Source organism: Otolemur garnettii, unplaced genomic scaffold (genome assembly GCF_000181295.1).
Source record: "Otolemur garnettii isolate 467f Iridium unplaced genomic scaffold, OtoGar3 scaffold00038, whole genome shotgun sequence".
Taxonomy (NCBI): Eukaryota; Metazoa; Chordata; class Mammalia; order Primates; family Galagidae; genus Otolemur; species Otolemur garnettii.
In genome coordinates this window covers 2,594,278-2,603,398 of record NW_003852433.1, presented here as the reverse complement: position 1 = coordinate 2,603,398, position 9,121 = coordinate 2,594,278, and positions in this window count along the sequence as shown.

The window sequence follows — 9,121 nt, the reverse complement described above, 5'->3', positions numbered from 1 at the left end:
TTAGGTGTACGTGGCTGGCGCCTTAGCCGGTTGAGCTATAGGCGCCGAGCCAAAAGGACATCATTTTGATGGTCATTTCCGGCACATCATTATGGGGGCATGTGACATAGGAGCTGCAACCCTGGGATGCATGTTGGCCCTGGGGGGGGGGCAGGATAGGGGTCTAGCAGCAGCTGTTGCCCCTCACAAGTGGAGCCTTGCCTTGCTGATAGAGAAACATCATCTTAACCAAATGCCCCATCTCACACCTCAGAAAGGCTCCCTCCTCCATCCTGAGATGACAGTTTTGGGGGACTGAGGGACCAAAGGCAGCCTGGGACCATGGCCTAGCTCTGATTAGGAGGGTGGTAGCCCCTCCAGCCCCATGCACAGTGCAGAGTATGAGAGGTGCACTTAACCATGGTGGATGAATGTTGAGTGAATACCATTTTGCAGCCTCAGAAGGGGCCATATTCTCTGGAGGAAGATTCTGGACTAAATACTATAGGAAATGTCAAATCTATCTTACAGAGATGTTGCTTTGGGTCTTAGTTTTTCTTTCTCTACAGTAGGGTGGCATCATAATGGTCCCTGAGGTGACAAGGATGTGGTAGCACTAGGCCCCATTGAATGAGGACATCTGCAACATGATGCCCTCAACTGCAAATTGTCAGAAGCTTCATTCCATAATTAAGTTGTTTTTAAGGCATTTTTAGAGCAAGGGTGGGAAGGGTGAGCCCTTAGGAGAGGAAGGAGAGAAGGAGAGGCAGAGAAGTAATGATGTTATTTCCTCTTTGGGCCCAGCAGACCTTTCCACAGGAGTTCTTTTAAGGCCCCTTACAGGTACTGTGAATTCAGCAGTGCCTGTGGCTCAAAGGAGTAGGTGTTGGCCCCATAAGCTGGAGGTGGTGGGTTCAAACCCAGCCCCGGCCAAAAACTGCAAACCCCCCCCAAAACAGGCACTGTGAATTGGGGTCACCTGGGCTGTGTGTGAGGAGGAGGAGGCATCGGGACTTGGTGGGCTCCAACCAGAGTGGGCCTCAGATGTCCCAAGTAGACAGAAGGTTGAGTCACAGCTCAGGGTCTGGAGGCCAGTGCATCACTTCTTTGCACCTTGGTTTCCTCATCTATAAAGTAGGAATAATGTTCACGGAAACAATGCCCTGCTAGGCAGACTGTGAGGCTGAAATGAGAGTTTTGCACGTCTTGCTCACAGTGAAGACCTCAGTGAGTATTAACCACTTGTAATGTCAGGAATCACAGATTTCTGTGGGCATCTACTATGCACTGGGCACTGAGAATATGGACAGGTGATGCAGGCATGCAGTAAGAGCCTATTAAGTGCCCAGACCTGCTCTATCTGATACAGTCACCACAAGTCACACTTGGGTGCATGGAATGTGGTTGGTCCAAATTGAGATAGTCAGTGAGTGTGAAATACACACAAGGTTTCAAAGACTCAGTATGAAAAACAAAAGAATATAAAGTGTATCATTAAAGTTAAAATTTTGTATATTGATTACATGTTGAAATAATACATTGGGTATAGATTGGGTATGGTAGTTCATGCCTGTAATCCTAACACTCTGGGCGGCTGAGGCAGGTGGATTCCCTGAGCTCAGGAGTTCAAGACCAGCCTGAGCTTAGTGAGACCCTGTCTCTACCAAAAATAGAAAGACTAGCTGGGCATTGTGGTGGGTGCCTATTGTCCCAGCTACTTGGGAGGCTGAGACAAGAGGATCACTTGATCCCAAGAGTTTTCTGTGAGCTATGATGCCATAGCACTCTACACAGGGTGGCAGAGTGAGACTTTGTCTCAAAAAGAAAAAATACTTTGGGTTCAGCACCCATAGCGAAGTGGTTATGGCATCAGCTACATACACCAAGGCTGGTGGGTTCAAACCCAGGCTGGCCAGCTAAAGCAACAATGACAACTGCAACAACAACAACAAAATACTTTGGGTATACTTTTAATACACTAATATAATAGTTTTATCTATTTTTTCTTACTTTTAAAAATAAGATATATTATGTTGTCTTTTTATTTATTTATTTTTTTTGCTGGGGCAGGGTTTGAACCCGCCACCCCTGGTATATGGGGCCAGCACCCTACTTCTTCTTGAGCCACAGGCACCACTCTATTATGTTGTCTATTGCTCATAACAAATTAGCAACATTCATTTATTGTCTCCTAGTTCTGTGGGATTGGGAGTCCAGGTGTGACATTACTGGGTTCTCTGCTCAGGGACTCACAGGCTGCCATCAGGATTGTGGGCTGTGTTCTCATCTGGAGGCTTGACCGTGGGATAGTTTACTTCCAACCTCATTCAGATTATTGGCAGAATTCATTTCCTGGAGGCTGTAAGACTGAGGGCCATGCTTTCTTACTGGCTGATGTCTGGGGCTGCTCTTAGTTCCCAGAGATCAAAGTTCACATGGCCAATTGTGCAGCATGGTGCTTGCTTCTTCAAGGCAAGCAGGAGGGTCTGGCACTGCAGGCTGCTAACATGGAGTCTTATATAACACAATGTTATTATGGGAGTGACAGCCCATCACCTTTTGACATGTTCTGTTGGTTAGAAGCAAGTCTCTGCTTCCACCTACACTTAAGGAAGAGGGGATTATATATACTAGGACATGACTCATTGGGGTCATCTTAGGTATGCACACCCACACATGGGACCTTAAGAATTCTAATGTGAGAATTACACATGCAGCTTGCATCTTATTTCTACTGGACAGTGCTAGCTAGTCTGGAGAGTACTCAGTTGTGCCTTGAGGGTCACACCACTTTTGATGGAGGAGGAAGAGCAGAGTGGATAAGAGAGTGGGCTTTGAATAACTGCTGAGCATTTGTGGGCAAGTTACAGGACCTCTCTGAACCTCAGTTCCCCCAGTTGTAATTTGGGGGTAGTGGGACCTACCCTGGAAAGATTCAAAGAGATAATGTTAGTAAAGTGTTCCTTAGTTCAATGCCTAGCACTTGGTCAGTGCTTGACAAATGCTAAGAACTATGCATATTATATATTGATTTTTCTCTTTGACTGACCTGAAACCTGGCTCTGCTTCTCACTGCTATGAGGCCAAAGGACTTAACAATTCAGGGCCCCAGTTTCCCCTTCTGTGAAATAAAGTCAAACTGTGTGATTTCCTTAAATCACTAACCATTGGATGCATTCTGGTTGGTTTGGACAGGGTGACAGTGGGTAGGGAGCACAGCAGGGCTGTGGTCACAGGCCACGAAAGAGGGAAAGATGCTCGCCCACAAAAGGGAGCACACAGGAGGTCACCTAAGCAGGCACCTGTCCAGTGTACCCTAGTGTCTCACAGAAGGGGATGGAAAGGGGTCAGATGGAAATTCCAATCTTAGTGAGCCAGGGGAGGTGCCACGAAGGCAGCCAACAGGAGTGAGAATCCCACTCCTTTTTAAATCCCACTTTCTTTTTAAAAATATTAGAAAAGGAGGGTGGTGCCTATGGCTCAAAGGAGTAGGGTGCCGGCGCCATACCCAGAGGTGGCAGGTTCAAACCCAACCCCCGCCAAAAACTGAAAAAAAAATAAATAAAAATCTATATTTAAAAAAAATAGAAAAGGATCTGATGACCAGAGTGAAGTCCAGATTTCCCTGAATGACATGAGGGTCAGAGGGGAGGACTCCACCCTGGGGCACTATGAGCTGTAGAGGAGAAAGAAGGGGTGGGAGATACCAGGCCTCTGCCCCTGGACGGGGCTGAGCTGAGATGAAAGTGATTGGGGATATTAAATCCTGCCATTACAACACAGCAATAGGGTGGGGGTAAGACCCTGCACCTTCAGTTATAGCATAGCCTGATGAGGTAACCCAGGAATCTTGGAAGTATCTTTATTTTAGATAAAATTTGCATAACACAAAATTCACCATTTTAATGATTCTAGAGTCATTTATTTATTTTTCTTTAACTGCTCATGATGCAGCAGATAACTAAACACCATCTGCACATAAGTACTTTTTAAAGTGTATAAGTCAGAGGCTTTCAATATATCTACAATGCTGTGCAACCGTGATTGTGATCCAATTCCAGAACATTCTCATCACCTCAAAAAGAAAGCAGGTACTCCTGTTGGTGGATTGCAAAGTAATACGGCCTCTTTGGAAAGAGGCACGGAGAATCCTCAAAGAGCTGAAAATAGACCTTCTGTTTCATCCTGTAATCTCATTACTAGGTATCTACCCAGAAGGGAAAAAAATCATTTTGTCATAAGGACATTGGCACTAGATTGTTTATTGCAGCTCCAAGATGTGGAATCACCTCAAGTGCCCATCAACCCACGAATGGCTTAACAAACTGTGGTATAAGTATACCATGGAATACTATTTAGCCATGAAAAAGTAGAGACTTTAGAATGATTTTGAAGTATTTCTTCTTTTTTTATTGTCTATAAGATTTGACATAATCTTTTTTTGAAATTATCTTTTATTTTTATTTATAAATATTAGTTGTCTATTTTTTGAGAATTTGGGAAAAAAATAATAATAAGAAGTTAACTGATGATTACATACTGAACCTCAGAGTCAGAGCATTCTATAATTGACGTACTCTTTTTTGACAATGTGAATGTTACTTTTTTTGCATTATTATTATTGCTCAATTAAAAAACATGGAGACTTTAAATCTTTTGTATTAACCTGGATGGAGTTGGAGAGCTTTCTCTTTCGTAATGTATCACAAGAATGGAAAAGCAAGTATCCAATGTATTCAAGACTAATATGAAACCAGCAGAGGAACTAATACCCGCCCACACAAGAGAAAAACTCAATTTAATTCAGGCTGGGAGGAGGAGGAAGGAAGGGGGGCAGAGAGGAGGGGGAGAAGGATTTGTGTGCTCTCAGCTAATGGGCACAATGTAAGGGTATGTGGCATACCTCCTGGGTGAGGGGCACAACCACCACAGGGACCTTACTTAACACATGCAAACAATGTAACCTAAAGGCTTGTATCCTAACATTAACCTGAAACTAAAAAGAAAAAGAACGTATATACTCAATAGCAGTCACTCTTTGTTTCCCTGACCTTCCCTTATCCCCTGGGAACCACAAATCTACTTTTTGTCTTTATGGTTTTGCCTGTTCTGGACATTTCATATAAACGGGATGTTATGAAATGCGGTCTTTTGTGTTGGACTTCTACTGAGCATGTTTTCAAGGTTCATCTAAGTGGTAGCATGGATCAATACTGTACCGTTTTTATAGCTGAATAATATTCCATTATATGGATATACCACATTGAGGACACTTTCTCAACAGTGTAACCCAAATTCCTATCAAGATTCTATAACACAACAAACTCCCAAACTCCCTAGAAAGTTCTCTCCTGCCCTCTTCCAGTCAGCTCCCCGCAGTTGCAAAGTAATCTATGTCCTGATTTTTTTTTTTTTTTTTGCTTTGGTCAGATTTTAAGCTGGGGTTGTGTTGGAATTTTAGTGTGTTTCCCCTAGAGAATGGACAGTCCTAAAAAGGAACATCTTGAAAACTTGGCAGTGTCACCATGGCTTGTGAGGGGCTTCTGGCCTGAGACTTATTTTCTGTATGAGAGACAGTGTTACAAAGACCCAGTAGCACTGAGCTAGACGTTCTCCTTGTAGCAAGAGAAAAGCTTGGAATGAGTTGAAAAACAGATGTCCACCATTGGGAGGTTTGAAATTACTTAAGGCTGCATTTGGGCATCTCACACACCACCCTTCTCTAGACGTGTGAGAAATGCCCTTGATTTCTGCATTTCATAAGCAAAGAAATGGAGGCTCAGAGTATCGTGTGTCTTATTCAAAGTCAGTGACAAAACCAGGGCCAGAACTAAATCCCTTCCTCCTCTCACTGAATGTCTCTTATCCTATGGACCCTGGTCCAGAGAAATTGGAGAGGAGAATAGCTCCATGCAGGAGGAACCTCAGTTATCCCCAGCAGGGCCCATATCCAGTAGGTCCTCATTGGATGTGGGTCAAATGACATGGGCTGCTGGTGGTTTCCCCTTCCTTGCTTGATGCCCACCTTCTGCTGCTGTTGAGGTTAATGGGTGGAGGCATGGAGCTTGTGTCTGGGAACTAGGGCTGATTGCTCAGATTCTCACTCCTGGGACCACTAATGGCTATGCTCACAAAAATGCACAAAGTCATAAGCAAATTCCATTATGAACCCAGGAGAGGAAATAGAGGGTGATGGGAGAATTTCCTAGGGATAACCCCCTGAGGATGACTGGGGAAGAGACTGAGGGTGTTGGAGAGTGAGCAGAGCAGGTATCTGAGCAGAAGGAGCAGTGTGTGCAAAGGCCCCGTGGTGGGAGCCAGCATCTTTGGCATGTTGGAGGAACAGCCAGGTGGCCATGATAATGACAACTCCACTGAGCCCAGAGTTTGTAGAAGAGCAGAACAGGGAGGGGCTTCCAGAATCCAGGCCCTATCCCATGTAACTCTTACTCTGATGCATTTAAAAACCCAAACTAAAATGAGGTCCTAGCATCTTCTTTGCTTTACCATTGTTCCCTGGGGTCCCAGGGTGTCTCCTTGAAGTTCTCAGTCTTGGTTCTGCTGTCACCTGCTACCTCATTACTTCTCTCCTGGGTTCTCTGCCTCATTCTTTAAAAGCTCATTACCTGTCAGCCCTTCATCTCACCTTTCTTTTGTCAAGGGAGGTGACCTAATGATCTATGTGTGCAAAAACTTCTGGGCTCAAGGGGACAGTACATGGGTGAGGGGTCCGGAGAAGGAGACTCTCGGATCCACAAGGGAATGGCTGTGAGATATTCCCAACAGGAGTTGGCGGGTCCATTTTACCTAGGGAGGGTTTGGTGTTTCCAGAACTGTAGTTGGCTTGCTGGGAATGGGACAGGGAGAATTGCAAATGTTGCTGCTTCTCCTGCTGACACCAGGTGTCATTTAGGGAGCACATTCCCAGGGACTTCCCATGAATCAACGATGAGCTCAGGCTTCCTGCCCCCATTTTCCAGGAAAGGCAAGGAGCTTGAGGGTGGGGAGTGATTTGCCTTGAGGTCACATGCAAAACTGCTTTGAACCTCTGCAGTCTCCCAAAAACCCTAGTCTAGCCAGGGTGAGGCACACAGTGGGGTTTGAAAAGATAGTGAGAGGGAGCCAGTGGTGTGGTTCCCTCTCTGGGCCTCAGTTTCCCCATCTAACAAATGGGCTTAAACCAGCACCTGTCCCAGGTACCTCTCAAGGCAAGACTTCCCTGAGTGAAAGATGGAAAAGAGAAAGTTGGAAATGGTGAACTCCAGTGGGGATGGGAGGAGCCCTCCTAGCCCCCCTACTTGTTATCAGAACCTAGGAAACCAGGGGTTGTTGATCACCTACTGTGTGCCAAGTGCTGGCAGGGTGCTTAGGTGGCCATGAAAGATGAAGGCCTTGGAATACTTCCTAGTTTACAGGTGGGAAACTGAGGCTCAGAGGTGTAATTTGTGGATCAAGTTGGCCTTGGAGGTGAGTGGCTGGCCCAGGAGCATGTTTGGGAAACTCTGAGCTCCCACCTTGCGGGGAGCTAGTTGTATTGCTGTAGGGACTTGAGCCAACTGGGAAAACCAGGCCCCTCCCAGCAAGGTCCTGTGGTCACCTTGCTCTTTTAAGGAGTATAAAGACCTGGGAGGGCCTGAGTCTGTCAGTGGGCATTAACTTTATGACACCAAGGTAGGGGCTGGGTGGCAGACAGCTCATTAGCTCTGTGTCCTGCTTACTGGCCATTTGCTGAGACTTGGTTTCCTCATCTGCAAAATGGGGCTGATGATAGCATGAATGCATCAAAATGTAAGGATGAAATGCACAGGGCCCGCCCTGAGCCAGCATTTGGGACATGTCAGCTGCTTCTGGTGTCAGAAGGAACCTTTCTGTACCTTAGTTTTCCTGTTTGCAAATGGAGGTAACAGTAATGAACGACAGTAGGAGACACTTGTATGATGCCGGCTCTACGCATTACACACATCGGTCAACCCCATTTTTCTTTTCTTTTCTTTCTTTGAGACAGAAGGAGGAAGCTGAGGAAGCAAAAATACTAGATGGTGGCAGCTTCCCTCACTGGGCCTGTAGCTGGAGTCAGTCTGTGGCTGGAGAGCGCTTCATGGGCCTAGGTTGGGCCAGGGGGATTCAAATGAAGCTCAGTGGGCTCAACCACTTACCTCAGGACACACTTAATCAAGGCAGAGTGGGGCCCAAACTGGTTCTTTCAAAATCCCAAGGGCCTGGTCTTTTTGCCCTTCCAGCCCTGCTCTGTGCCGTGCACACAGTAAGCACTGAATGAATGCACTGCCCACTCTCTGCAGCCCCCCACCTCCCCTGCAGGTCCAGGCCCACACTGGCTCACCCTGCCCTCTGGCAGTGTTCGCTAAGAGGTGGGGAGCAGAGGCTAGAGGAGGGAGAGGCACTGGGCTTTTGTGTTTCCCCAGCTCCTGGTCAGCACGAGTGCTGGGGGGCCGGCAGTCTCCCTCCGTGGGGAGGTGGGGATTCCCGCTTCTTTGACCTCTCCTCTTGGGACAGGAGCCCTCCAGGTCAGGCTGGCAGGTGGGGGCTGAGGGCCACAGGGCCTGCTCAGATCAGTTCCAGTGTGTGCTGGGGCTGCAGCCTTTGTCCCCTCCTGAGGGGCCGGAGGAGTCTGACCCCATGGAAATCCCGCTGCAGGAGCACATTCTTTCCGACCCTGCTCTGGAGCCCCTGCCGGCACCCACCCCTCCATGCCTTTGTCCTAAGGAGGGACCCTCAGGAGCTCTGAGCCCCTCAGAGGACAAAGGGCTCATTGAGGCGCCAAGGCCAGGCAGAGGGGGAGGGAGAGAGGGAGGAGGGCAGAGTGACTGAGCTTATAGACGGGAAAAGGATCAGAGATGCCAAACCAGGACCTTCCTGAACCTCACTTTCCTCCTGAAAGTGGATCTGAATTCACTCCCCTGCCACCTGCGGTCCAAGCACTTGTCCATTATTTATTCCTTCAGCAAACCTTGGCTGACCACTTACTGTGTGCAGGCAAGATGGAGCTGAGAAACTTCTAGTTTGGCAGACAGGGCCCTCTATTCCAAGCCTAAATACACTGACTAGAAGCTTCTAGACCCTGGGAATAGAGGCTGTGACTATGATTGTTCCCTAAGTGGCCAAAGGGTTGAGCGTTGTCTGA